The following is a 15434-nucleotide window of genomic DNA, read 5'->3' as shown; positions in this document are numbered from 1 at the left end:
TATATCTCTAATTGAAATATATTAAATATAATTGCTTGGACAACAGCTCAGTGGTGCTACAGTTCCCTAGCCATGTTGTGAGTCTTTAGGTCAAACTGAAAATCACAATGAAAAAAAAGAAAATAGTATGAGGAAAAATAACATGTTCTCAGTAGTATCTGTTATATAAAAATTACACTTATCTAAGATTTGCTAAAATGTTTTAAAACATCAAGTGTGAAAAATAGATAACAAATTAAGTGAAAGGCTTGCATGTCTCTCAAATACTCCAAAACATAAAGTAAAACATCTGAATTTGGTTATAATATATAACTCTAACAGTCAAGTCAATTAAGACATGTAAAATAAACTTGCATGATATTTTTATGAAGTTAAAAAGATAATCCAGTCTCACTTGGCAATGGACTTAAGGATTGTTCTTAAGTTGCATTATACATATTAATATAAGCTCAATAGGCTATTTGTTATAGATGGTATTTTATTTATATTTTAACAGCTTAAAGTAGATGTTCAAATTTATATCTATGCGAATTTATTTTAGCCTTGTGTCAATATGTTCTAACCACACTAGTGAATTTAGCAGCCATTATGACTCTTACAATATAGAAATACAGATGGTATCAAAAGGCACAGACCAATACTTTCAAATTTTTTTAAATGTTATATGATCCTTGTGTCAAAAATCTTGCAGAGATATGGTTGTATTTACGTCATTGTTTTTGTGGATTCAAAGACTTTTAGATTTCTAGTGTGACAATGAAAATAATTTGAGCAAATCCTGATGATTATCTTGGAGGTCTTGATTTAGTCATAATTTCTGCAAGCGGTGTTCTACTTAGTGCTCTGAAGTACAACTTAATAGAAAAAAAAAAACTTGTGGTCATGTGGTATTGGTGCAAGCCTATAATCCCTACACTAGGGAGGCAGAGGCAGGAAGAGCTCTGTGAGTTGAGGCCAGCCTGAGCTAGTTCCAGGACAGGCCCCAAAGCAACAGAGAAACCCTTTCTCCAAAAAAAAAAAAAAAAAAAAAAAACTAACCTAAAATCAAAAAAACTAGTGAATCACCCTGTAAGTTAAAATTTTACCATTCTGAGTTATGTAACACTAAGGTAACAGTAGGAAAGTGATGAATTCTTCAAAGCATGTGTAAGAAGAAAAAAAAACTGTCTCCCAAATTGGATTTCACTTGTCCAAGAATCACAAACAGAGAACAGCACTGTTGCTTGGTTTACTGACTGATGCTTGTATGAACCTTGTTGAGTTCAGGGATGAAGTAAATTGAAGCAGTGACAAAAATACAAACAAATATTTGTGGAGAAACATTTTTATTTGTAAAAAACTAGAAACATTATTAGAAAAAAAATGTGTAAATGGAGTTTTCACTGGTCAGGGCTGCCCATTACTGTTACCAAACACTTGAGAAGTGGGAAGCAATATCAGGAATTTGAGGCCAGCTTCTCCTACATAGAGGAATAGGAATATGTCTGAGTTGCATAAAACACTGTCCGAAACAAGAAACAATTCTTTTTTTTTTTTCCATTTTTTTTATTCTTTTTTAATTAAAATTTCCAACTGCTCCCCGTTTCCCATTTCCCTCCCCTCCTCCCACACATTGCCCCCTCCCCCCACTCCCCTCCCCCATCCCCACTCCTCTTCTCCTCCCCCCAGTCCATTCCCCCTCCCTCTCGATACTGAAGAGCAGACCAAATTCCCTGCCCTACAGGAAGACCAAGGTCCTCCCACTTCCATCCAGGCCCAGGAAGGTGAGCATCCAAACAGGCTAAGCTCCCACAAAGCCAGTTCATGTATTAGGATCGAAACCTAGTGCCATTGTCTTTGGCTTCTCATCAGCCTTCATTGTCCGCCATGTTCAGAGAGTCCAGTTTCAACCCATGCTTATTCAGTCCCAGTCCAGCTGGCCTTGAAGAGCTCCCAATAGATCAGTTCCACTGTCACAGTGGGTGGGTGCACGCCTCGTGGTCCTGATTTCCTTGCTCATGTTCTCCCTCCTTCTGCTCCTCATTTGGACCTTAAGAGCTCAGACCGTTGCTCCAATTTGGGTCTCTGTCTCTCTCTCGATCTATCGCCAGTTGAAAGTTCCTGTGCCATTCTCCTTGGGCTCTCGTCAGCTCGGTAAGGGAGCCACCTAAGGCGTGGCAAGAGACTTGAACTTGGAATGGCTACCAGATGCCCAGGGCAATGTCCCCAGTTAGTTCATTGGGGCACCTGAGGATAGGGAACCTGAAATGAACCTATCCTATAATCATACTGATGAATATCTTGCATATCGCCATAGAACCTTCATCTAGCGATGGATGGAGATAGAGCCAGAGACCCACACTGGAGCACCGGACTGAGCTCCCAAGGTTATAATGAGGAGCAGAAGGAGAGAGAACATGAACAAGGAAGTCAGGACCATGAGGGGTGCACCCAACCACTGAGACAGTGGGGCCGATCTATTGGGAGCTCACCAAGGTCAGCTGGACTGCTACTGAAAAAACATGGGATAAAACCGGACTCTCGGAATGTGGCGGACAATGAGAGCTGACGAGAGCCCAAGAAGAAACAATTCTTAAACATTAAGGCTTTAAATTAACATATGAAATGATAGCAAAATGAAGAGTTTTAAAAATCAGATCATCATTGAAACCATAGGTACATTCCATAGCTGTTAAAAAATATAGAATTGCGATGAAAGGAGACAGAGACAGAGACCCACATTGGAGCACCGGACTGAAATCTCAAGATCCAAATCAGGAGCAGAAGGAGAGAGAACACGAGCATGGGACTCAGGAACGCAAGGGGTGCACCCACACACTGAGACATTGGGGATGTTCTATCGGGAACTCACCAAGGCTAGCTGGCCTGGGTCTGAAAAAGCATGGGATAAAACTGGACTCGCTGAATATAGCGGACAATGAGGACTACTGAGAACTCAAGAACAATGGCAATGGGTTTTTGTTTCTTCTGCACGTACTGGGAGCCTAGGCAGTGTGGATGCTCACCTTACTAGACCTGGATGGAGGTGGGTGGTCCTTGGACCTCCCACATGGCAGGGAACCCTGATTGCTCTTTGGGTTGATGAGGGAGGGGGACTTGATCGTGGGAGGGGGGGAAATGGGAGGCGGTAGCGGGGAAGAGGCAGAAATCTTTAAGAAATAAATAAAATAAAAGAGGAAAGGAAAAAATATAGAATTGTATATGAAAAGTAACACAAATTTAAATAATTGGCTTACTAAGTATCAGTGCATTGAAATGTATAAAAGCAAATCAGTATCTTGTATATGATCAATAAAAATATGGTTTCCTTGTGGCAAATGAAAGTTGGAAGTCAAATCCACCATTAAATTTTAAGTTGAGATTTTCTTTGGGTTCACTTTCTTATTTAGCTTCTCTAGGATCACAAATTATATGCTCAATGTCCTTTATTTATGGCTAGAAACCGATCTCCAGGGAGATGTCCCCAGCTGGTACCTTGGGCAACTAAGGAGAGGGAACCTGAAATGACCCTATCCTATACTGATGAATATCTTGCATATCACTTTAGAACCTTCATCTGGCGATGGATCGAGGTAGAGACAGAGTCTCAGTTTGGAGCAACGGTCTGAGCTCTTAAGGTCCAAATGAGGAGCAGAAGGTGGGAGAACATGAGCAAGGAAACCAGGACCACGAGGGATGCACCCACCCACTATGACAGTGGAACTGATTTATTGTGAGCCCACCAAGGCCAGCTGGTCTGGGTCTGAATAAGCATGGGTTGAAACTGGACTCTCTGAGCATGGCGGACAATGAAGGCTGATGAGAAGCCAAGGACAATGGCACTAGGTTTCGATCCTAATACATGAACTGGCTTTGTGGGTGCTTAGCCTGCTTAGACGCTCACCTTCCTGGACATAGATAGAAGACCTTCGTCTTCCCGCAGGGCAGAGAATTTGGACTGCTCTTCAGTATCGAGAGGGAGGGGGAATGGTGTGGGGGGAGGAGAAGAGGAGTGAGGATAGGGGGAGGGGACTGGGGGGAGGGGGCAATATTTGGGAGGAGGGGAGGGAAATGGGAAAAGGGGAGAAGGTGGAAATTTTAATTAAAAAAGAAAAAAAAAGAACTGTAAAGCAGTGCTCACCTGTAATAAAAAAAGGGTTATTCATTTACATATTTTTGATCTTTTTTTTTTTTGCCTTTCCAGAGAATTTTCTTTTTCCTTTTTATAGAGGAGAATAACATCTTAAAGAATTTATAGCTAAAAATTCTTTGCTTCCTCTTAGATCCAAAAAATGAGAGTCACTAGAGAAATGAATATAACATACTAATATTAGAAAAAGGAACATGGCCAATGGAATAAATAATGGCAGCTTTGTGAATTGAAAAAGGTAAGATATTAGTTCTTATTTTACATATAATTTATTACTGAACAGTTATTAGAGAAAAATTCACAAAAAAACAGTTTATTATCTGAGTAGTCAAACCCCAAAAAGTACTGTTGCTTCTAAGACACATCACACTATTACTATTAGCACACCTGTACACTATCACATACAACTTCATATGCATGCACACACACACACACACACAAACCCACACACACACCTTTTTTGTGTTCTCATGAGCACCTGAACATATGGACATGCTATTGTTTTTCTGGGACACCCAGTTTTTCTCTGTTTTAAGATTTCAAAAATATTATCCCCTTTTATAGAAGAGACGAGTGAGATAAAGTTGGTCTCCATTCCATACAATACAGGAATTACTTTTGTAAGTCATAGATGTAGTACTCCCTTCCTTGCAATGAATCCTGCTCTCTGGAGTTACAATAGAGTCTACCTGAAGACATCTCTCACTTCTCCAATGCCCATGATGGATTAGAAATAACTTTGTCCTGTGAACAACTAGGTTTTTTTTTTTAATCAGTTGTTCACAATAGCAACAAAGAAATGGTAGTCCTGTAGACAAGAAACACTGGCATTTGAAAAGAATTTTTAGTAGATCTAAAAAACCATAGGTTTCAGAATTTCAACTGAAAATCTGTTGTTTGGTTTGCAATACTCTAATCATTTATTTTCAAGGACTTGACAGGATCCCTTAATTGCAATACCACATGTGTGCTCATAAACATGTCAATATATGGATTAGATACAATTATCCCTTTTCTAAATGACAACTTATATTGATGCTTATTATATATTTTAGTTATAGACCGACAACTAATTTACAACTAACAAATTATGAATTAAGACCCAGATCCTTTACACTACTACAGCATTGTCTTAGATCCACATCTTTAACTAGGCTTTATCAATAGAACAGCATAATCATTAGAAAAAACAAAAGTAGCTCCTTGAAGCGTGGTCAAACCAGAAAGGATCATATCAAAGGGAAATACTAATTGTATTTCTTTTGCTTCCAACTGTATTCTAAAGACTTCTTTTGTGGTTGTGCACATTTTTTTTCATCTATTGAAAACCTAAGGTTCACTCCTTGACCTTTGCGTTCTTCTGTCTCATCACATTGTATGAGCAGCTTGCCATATGCTAATACTATAATAGGAAAATCATGAGGCATATGGATGCAACATTTACATATTAGAGCAGAATTACCTACAGGTGAGAAAAACGAAAGCTGAAATTCAGCTTCATGCAATTCTATTTGCTAATATTTGACTGAAATGGTTGAGAGCCCCAGTTGGACCGATGGAAAGTGACACAAGTAATAACAGTGACACAAGTAATAACAGCATCCATACTGAAGTTTAGGGCTTGTTTTCCAGTAGGGGAAGCAACTTGCTGTCTTGGCTCAAGTCCAAAGGACAGTGCACTAAGGAGCAGCCTTTGAGCACTAAAATTACAATGAAAACTTGAATTTTTCATAGTTTCTCATTTCAAAAATGCTTAAAACACTTCAATACGTAACATCTAGCAGAAATTATATCCTGGTGGAACTATTGAAAATTTACAGACATTTGAAATTTATCTAAAAGGCAATAAAGAGATTGAATAAACTAAATAATGAAATTAAGAAGATTGTAATATGAAACAAAAAGGAGTGGGCAGTAAAGTAATTTTGAAGAATGATTCTGGGAAATAATATTAACCTAATATAAATCTTTTGTTACTGTGGATAGTGCATTTTAGACAAGACTAGAGAGGAGCATCTTTACTCAGGTAACCCACTCAAAGTAATGTTTCTCAGCAGTTGTTTTTCAAAAAACAGTCATTTTAACTTTCAAAACATAGACAAAAACTATAATCTATGGACCAAATTGATTCTTTCAATGAAATTTGTACAATGTAGAGATGTATTGTGTCAAATCTGTGCCCATTTATTTATCTATTGACCATAGCAGTGTGTATGCAAGATGGAAAATTTGAATGCTTGTCAAAAATGTCATATGGCCTGCAATATCTCAAAAAAATATAATTTTGTTCTTTAAGAACAAATTTAAAAACTCTAAACCAACGCATATTTCCTGAATAATGTGAGTAGCACTGCATTGTTAGAATAGAATGAAGAATGAAATAAGTGTGCAACATTGTGTCTACTTTATTACTGTGTTAACAGCTTAAATATTAAAGTATTTTTAACTTTCATTTTTTAAATAGTTAAGATATTATGCATTTTTCTTACATTGAGCAAACAAATTTATATACCTTTAATTTAAAAATATAAATAAGATTACCAAAGGTAGGAAACTTGAAAATAAAGTACCTGAATTTGTATTAGTCATTTTTTGCTAATCCTTATGTTCATTTACTGTGTTTTGTGCATCTAATATGTACCAACTACTTCTCTTGCTGTGAGGGGAATAAAAATTTGTGAAAATGAATCTAGACAGAAAATCCTGTCCCTACTATATTTCCCACAACCACAGTGCTAAGTTAGACTTATAGGTACTGATTGAAACAAATCTCTGAGAAATACACACACTTGTTTACATATAAGAAATTTTTTTAGAAAATCATAGTTCTATTTATGCCATTCCTATATATTTGAAAATTAAGAAAAACAATATATTTGACCCATCTTCCTACTTTCCATGTTTTTGCTGTCTTACTATCCACTAACTTTAAGAGACAATCTATAAATCAAATTTCATTTTTACGATTTAGGGTAGGTCCCATGCCCAGGAGTATTCGTCAATATCAAATTAACTCAGACTTTGTACCTCATGTTGATTTTGGACATTTTTTTATTTTGTTTTATTGTTCCTTTGCTTATATACTTTGGTTTCTGATTTTCTGTTTTTGTAGGTTTTATGTATGTGCTTCTTGGTTTTGTTGTTTTGTTTGTTTTTTGAGAGAGAAAGAAAAGACATGAAGTCATGATATTATAAAGAGACACGGAGGGGAAAAGTGTGAGAAAACATTGTATAAAAATGCCAATAAAAGGGAAGATGGTGAGATAGATCTCTTGAAAATACATATAATATATGTTTCAAAAATAAGAGTATTTCTAAAAGTATAATAACTTATTAAACAAAAGCAAAAAGTTTTCTCTTTACCTAAAAATCAGATCTAGTAGTGTACTATAATGAAGATGTTTAATTCCTAAGCAAGTTTTTCCAATATGAATCTTTTATGATTTTAAGCCATTTTTCTGATATGTTTTTGTATGTACAAAGACAATTTAGCTAAACAGTAAACTGAAGGTATTTTCTAATAGTTCTCAATCTGTTCACTTATAGCTCCCATGATAAAAATGATCAAATGATCACTATCATTACATATTTCTTTTAATAGCTTTCCCTGTATGCCTCTCATGTTGAATTAACACATTATGTCAAAACAACATTTTGCTTTTCAGGGTTTTCTAAGATGAGTTCTAAATAAAATCATTTTGGACAGAAAGTAAAAGACTGTCTACATAGCAGACTTTGAAAGGAGTGGTTTGAGTTTCTGAGCAACTATATACTGCTAAAATGTTGGCATTTACCTTAAACCCAAACTCTGTTTATCCCCATGGCTATTGTAAAGGCTTGTTATGCCACTCCAGTAATCAGATCTGCAAATTTCCACTTAGCATCACATCCTTCTGAAGCTGATTGATGCTTTTTCTTGGGCATCTTAATCTATTAAACCAGATGTCTTTCCCTCACCCCTGCCAAGATTGAAAATCTATTTTATGATCAATGGTAAAGATAGGTTTTCCCATAAAGGCATGACTACCTTTAAGATGGAAAGTATATATCTTTCAACTGAAGCCATTTTACACGCTCTTTTTAGATTGTGATCACTTTACAATTTACTTTTTTCTTGTTTTGTGTTTGTTTTTACTTTGCCTCTTGTTATTTTAATTTTTTTATTTTTTAAATTAAAAATAGAATCTTCTCTATTCCAACCTCAGTTTCCTCTTCTTCCACTTCCCCTAGTTCCCCCCAACACCCCTCTCTCCTAGATCCACTACCCTTCTGTTTTCACTTTAGAAAAAGGGAGACTTCCAAGAGAGAGATCATCCAAACAGAACAAATTAAGATGCAACAAGACAAGGCAAAAGTTCTTATATCGAGAGTGGACAAGGGAACTCAAGGAGGAAAAGAGTAACAAGAGCAGATAAAAGATTCATAGATGCACCTGCTAACACTGTTTGGAGTCCTAAAACATGCCATATCACATACACGGAGGACTTGGTACAGACCCATGTAGAACCAGTGTTTGCTAATTCAGTCTCTGTGAGCCCATGTGAACCCAGCTTAGTTATGTTGGTGAACCATGTTTCCTTGGTCTCTTATATTCCCTTTGACTTTATAGTGTCTTTCCCCCTTCTCTCCTGCTAGGGTTCCTGATTTTCAAATGGAGGGACTAGATGTTCTCTCCAAATAATATGTTGCTGTGGGTCTCTATATCTGTTCCCATCTGCGGATGGAGGAAGCTTCTCTGATATTGACTGGACAAAACACAGATTTATGGGTATAGGAGATCACTCCATTAATTTTGTTTGCTAGTCATGTTTGTTTTTACCTCATGTCTCTGGGGTATCCAGTTTTAAGTTCCTGGAACTTCAGGTACTGTAGCACACAGATTCCCTCTTGTGTCCTGGCCTCAAGTCAAATCAAACTTTGGTTGGCCACTCCTAAAAGTTCTGTGTCACCATTGTGTAGGAGGAAGCCATTTGTTGGTTCCCAGCTGCTAAGCCCCTAAATAATTAGACAGAAAATGTACTAGTTAAATCACTACTTGGCCCATTATTTCTACCTTTTTACATGTTAATTTAACCCATCTCCATTAATCTGTGTATCACCTCGTGACAGTGGCTTACTGGTAAAATTTTGGCATGTCTGATTCTGGCTATGGCTCCATGGTTTCTCTCTAAATCTGCCTTCTTCCTCCCATGCTATAGGCCAAGCCAGTTTCTTTATTCATTAACCAATAAAAGCAAAACATAGACAGAAGGGCCTCCCACACCACCATTGGTCCAGAACATCTTGCATGGAGAGATTGTAGGTAGAGGATTTGCATTTCGGTTGGTATCCAGCTTTCTCTTTCCATAGCCTGCCAAGTAACTTCTTGATCCAAAGATACTAGAACTTTGGTGTGAAAGCTCCTAACCCACAGCAGCTCTTTCTATTTTCAATGAGCCATAAAGAAAGTTTGCTCAGTCTTGTAACCTCACTGCCAATTTGTAGAGAGTAAACTTTTGTCCTACCATAAGTCTGGCTTGTTTAGAAATCTCCACAGAAACCCCTAAGCCAGCAACTCAATGAAATGCAGTACAGTGACACTTCTGGAGGCCTTACCTGGCTGCAAAAGGAATCCAGTTCTTACTCTATGTCCTCCATTACTAGGAGTCCTCACTAGCGTCATCCCAATAGATTCCAAGAAATTTCTAATGTACTACATTTCCACACTCTCCCCAATTTCATCTTTCTCTCCTGTATTCTCAAATTCTCTTCCTCCACTCTCTCTGATTTCTCTAGCTCCCTTCCCCATCTACCTCCTGAGGAATCTGTTCTATTTTCCCTTCCCAGGCAGATCTTTATAGTGATCCTCTTTACCTAACCTCTCTAAACCTGTAGATTGCAACTTGATTAAAATTAATTTTCAAGATATAAAACAGTCAAACTTTCACTGAAAATATTTGCTAATGTCATGAAGTCCTTTCTGACCTGAATAATGTCATTTTCTAATTCTGATTTTAAAAAGTCTCTGTATTACCTCTCTTGTAGATGCCCACAGAAGAGGATCCATTCCACCTTCACTAAATGTAAGAGAGTTCAGACCTATTCTTGTTTGCCCTAAGGTATGGTTACTAACAGGATGTTTTAACCCAGGGTTATTTGATGCTTTGTGTATTGAGAAAAAAAATATTACTTTTTTTTTCTGTGTATCTTGGTAAAGATGACTCTTGCCTCCCCACTCCTTTTTGGATTAGGGTATATAAAGCCTTTGAGAAATAAACGCGAGGGGAATCTCAGTATTTACTAGATATGTTCCCAACTCTATCTTGTCTATTTGTCTATTGTCTCTTGTCTATTTCTTTCTTAATTCTCCCACTTCCTTCCAGCACAGAAGAAGAAACCAGGTGGGACTCAACAGATGTTGCCTTAATGCAGGATACCACGACCAATGGCCCTTAATGTGGGGCTCATTAGAAATGGCACCACCGACGTGGTACTTGGGTAGGGAAGGTTACGTGATGGACGCAGCGATGAATAAAAACACCAAAGGTATAGAAGTGAAAAGTGAACACTCAGATAAATAGTAAATGTAGAAGAGTGCTGAGTATATACTGGGTTTTAAATTATAAATAAAATTTGTAGATATCGGACAAGAAAATAGTAATCACGGGTCTGTAACTTTACTTGAATAAAATTTGAAAGCCAGGAGAAGTGGAATGGAGCAGCAACAAGTGCAGAAATTTTTAGAGTTTGTAAATAGAATAAACTTTCTGATTCCTCCTCCATTCTGGTGACAGAGCTGCCGCCATTTTCCAATTGCGAGACTCAGGGAAGCAGCAGTGCCACCCCAGCCATGCTCCGAGTTAGCCTGAGACGCCGGGATTGTGTTTCTAGAGACACACCTGTCACCTCTACTGAATGAACAAAGGAGCCAGGTAATCGGGAATGGAACTCAGGGTGCATAGCTGGCACTCAACCCTAGCCAGGCAGAAAATGGCATGACCTGACTGCCTGAGACAACCCAGCTGGCAAAACCTGTGGGCATCGTGCTCTTGGAGCTGCTGCGATGTGGAAACCTGCATGCTGTCCCTGGTCTCTGACAGGACTGCTGATTCATGGAGAGTGTGGCCTATACCCCACCCAGGGCCAGCAGGCAACAGAGAACCCTGGTGCCCATTCCTGGCAGGATGGCCAAGAACAAAGTTCTAATTGCACCCTAGCCCAGAAGACAATAGTGAGTCATAGCCTCAGGTAACTGCTCTGCCTAGCCAGATGTCTGTGAGAAGGCAAATGCTGCCTGTCATCTAATAGGAGCCTTGCATCTTGATTTAGAAAAGATGGCTTACAAATTTTGTATAATTTCCAGAAATTACTGGGAGATATTCAGTGGCTGAGGCCATATTTAAAATTGTCTACAGCAAACCTTGAGTCCCTTAGTGAGATTCTTAAGGGAAGTAATGATCCCAGTTCCCTTAGACAGCTTTCTTTTTTTTTTTCAGTTCTTTTTATTGTTTATTTATTTATTAAAGATTTCTGCCTTCTCCCCGCCACCACCTCCCATTTCCCTCCCCCTCCCCCATCAAGTCCCCCTCCCTCATCATCCCTAAGAGTAATCCGGGTTCCCTGCCCTGTGGGAAGTCCAAGGACCACCCACCTCCTTCCAGGTCTAGTAAGGTGAGGAACTTAGGACCGCGAGGGGTGCACCCACACACTGAGACAATGTGGATGTTCTATCAGGAACTCACCAAGGCCAGCTGGCCTGGGTCTGAAAAAGCATGGGACAAAACCGGACTTGCTGAACATAATGGACAATGAGGACTACTGAGAACTCAAGAACAATGGCAATGGGTTTTTGTTCCTACTGCACGTACTGGCTTTGTGGGAGCCTAGGCAGTTTGGATGCTCACCTTAGACAGCTTTCGAATGCAAACAAATGCTGACTCAAATGAAGCATGCAGTTAATGTGCCCATAGAGCTTTGAAAATACAACTTCAAAATATAAATGAGGAGTTATACCCTCGGTCTGTGTTAGAAAAGACCCTAATGTGGGGTTGAAGGCATGCTTGTGTTCTTTCTGAACATTTGATGCCATGTATGGAAAAGAGGTGTGCCAGCCCCAATGATGTAGATGCCAGGGTCAACCATCCAGGAGAATTGCAGTGAGATTGCTGAATCTCTGTTCCTGACCTCCAATGCCATCATTCTGCAGTTCTTGAGGGATGGAGATGGTGGTGATGGTTAGTGATTACCAACTTCCTAATAGACCTGCTGGACAGATTTCTACACCTCTGTGAGTCTATTTACTTTGGAGACTGCCAAGAATGCTGACTGAATGTTTGACCATGTATCTAAAAAATTTCTTGAGATGCAGAAGTTAACTATGTCAGTGTGTTATTCAATCTGCCTTGAAACAGAGGACCTGAGAGCTTGGAACTCGGAAAGAGACTTGTTAAAACAATAGAATACTATTATGGAGGCAATGTGTGACCGAAGACCTCTTCAGCATATGAGGAGGAGGAGCATAGAACTTATGCTGCTACCCAGGGAATAGAACTGTTCAAATATCTTTGAAAGTTGGTAGCTGCAGTACAATTGGACTATAGGAGAAGAAAAGACATATCTCACTCATCACAGGAACATATTCTTGTTTTGATTAAAATGAAGTTATGAAAATTGTACCTTAATAAATTGTGTGTTTATCGCTAATTTTCATATTGGAATTATGGTATTGACCTGATAATGTTTGTACTACCTCGGTTCATTATGAAGATGTTAGTGGTTAGAAAAATAGTAGAACTTCTCTGAGACACAACTGGTAACATACCCAGACTATTGTTTTAGAGCTGGGCTATATCTCAATGAGTCAATTTTACTCCTGGGTTGTTCAATCTCTAGCACTATATAAGTTGGTGTGGTGATACACACCTGTAATCTAACACTTGTCAAGTAGAAGCTGAAGGATCAAAAGTTTTAAGACACTCCCATAGAGACTGAACTCTATAAGATTCTCTTTCAAAAAAACAAAAAATCAAAATTTGTAAGATAGAAGGAGAGCAAAAATAGCCTCAGAGACCATTTTAGAAAAAAATTGAAAATGATTTAAATGTTAGAAACAATTTGAACCAAGAATGGTAGAAATTTTCTTTCATACTTTTAATCCTAGTATTTAGGAAATGTTTCCTAGATCAAGCAGTATGTGAGTTTATATATCATGAAATTACATGGCTCACATAGTAAAATTAATTGAGAACAAGCAGTTTGACAAAATATTATTGCTCATGTGCTAACTTCATAAACCACTGGGGCTTATGGAGAACAGGAGAATGAAGGTATAGCCATTAGACATTTTATAAATCAACATATAACTAACATAAAAAGTAGGTAGGGCTATATTAAGAAAACAAAACACGGGTAATGCAATGATTTTTATATCCAGTTCTGATGTTCTTTGAGTATCAGAGGAATAAGCCAACAGTATTAATCATAACATTACTTAGAAAATGTTCTATGCATCAGCCCTTTGAGGAATCTATTTCATCAGATCAATAGACTGATAAGACTTCTTCAGCAAAGCAATTTATATAAGGTACCAGAGTATTAAAATAAATGACATTGTTCACATATGAATACAATAAGTCCGGCATAAATTCATGTGTTGAACTCCTGGTCCTTTTAGAGGGTACGGAAACTAGAGCTGAGGTCTCATGGGAAGAGAAATATCACTAAGAGTCTTTTGAGTCCATTCCTCGTTCTGACTAAATTCTCCATTATTCTAGTCTCTGCTTCTTGTCTGCTGTGAGGTAAGCAGCCTCCTCTTAATATACTCTTATCGTTAGCCATCAGGAGAACAGCCCCCATTAGACAGCCTCCCCTGGACATGCTCTGATCATTCTGTTCAAGCCCACAGGACCACAACATCAATGTCTCAATACCCTCAAGCTATGAACTCAAATAAATAGGTCCAGTCTTTGTTTTTGTCAGGTATTTAGTACCTACAATAATAAAGGCTCCTGTGTCATAAAATTATAATGCAGCAGGACATTGAATGCATACATGTAACATGATATGAATTATGCATTGTAGTAGGTAAGCTAAAAGACAGAGGGAAATAGATAAGCTAACTTATCTACTTGTTTTTATACACTAGATAGGAATTAAAGGACATTAAAAACTCACAAAAGAGTAAAATTTTAAATAGTGTAGCACTGGGATTGGTACATTTTATAATAATATAATAAATATATACATAGATGTAATTAGTAAAACAAAGTATGAATATTTAAACACAATAAGATTTAACAATAATATCTATGAAAGACAAATGACCCATTCTTTATAAAGAAAGTAGTACAGTCCAATCGCTGATAAAATATTGTGAAAGAACTGAGATCAAATAAGTTGGTTTTACTGAGAAATGTCAATTAATTGAGTTCATCTATTAAAAGAAAAGAAGAAAACTATTTTTGTCAAAATTTAAGACTTGTGTATTTTTTATAGAGAGAAAATAAAAGAAAGGAGAAAATGTAATGGTAAAATGGGATGGTGCAAAGTACCTAAACACAGAGAAATATTGTTTTCATAAAGTAGTATCATGATATGATATTACACAATGTGTTATTTGAATCATAATCAGAAAACATGATAATATTGAGGAATTTTTATGTTTAGACTTATAATCCAAATAAACGGATGAAATTCAAAAGTGTATTTTCAGGAACACAGAAAATACTTTGATAAATACAAACTTTTGTATTTTTATATAACCATGTTAGTAGAAATAAATAACCAACATACATTTAAAAAATCTAGAACAAAGTAATGCTGATGTGAAAGTCAGAGCTTCAAGTAGTGAACACCTCATTTTGAAGTCTTCTCTGTCTCTATATGGTATGGAAGAAAAATGTATTTGACAGAAAATGTCTTTACTTAACAGTGAAAACATCCTCATAGTGATTTGGACATGGAGTGTTCTCACTATAATTTGAGGCAGAAAGACCTCAAATTTAAATCTAGCCCAGGTCATACATTAAGACTCAGCTCTGTGGAGCTCACAGAAAAATCTAAAAGGGAGTGGACAAAAACACACACACATACAAAACTGCATACAATATTTCCTACATTTTCCTGCACACATTCGTAGTTCTTGATAAAAGGTTTCTCATTTATTTCATGACTTCTGTTTTATCTAACTGCATTTAAGCCAGTTCTAGCCCTTCTCTTAGTTTCTAAAATTCTTATGTCTCCATGGCTTTTTTTTTTTTTCTTCTGTGGTCATTCTCTCTTCTGGAGCAAAGAAAAGACTTAGCAAACAGTGTGAGTTTCACATTTG

The sequence above is a fragment of the Chionomys nivalis genome, chromosome 10 (genome assembly GCF_950005125.1).
Source record: "Chionomys nivalis chromosome 10, mChiNiv1.1, whole genome shotgun sequence".
Classification (NCBI taxonomy): domain Eukaryota; kingdom Metazoa; phylum Chordata; class Mammalia; order Rodentia; family Cricetidae; genus Chionomys; species Chionomys nivalis.
This window is presented reverse-complemented; position numbering follows the sequence as displayed.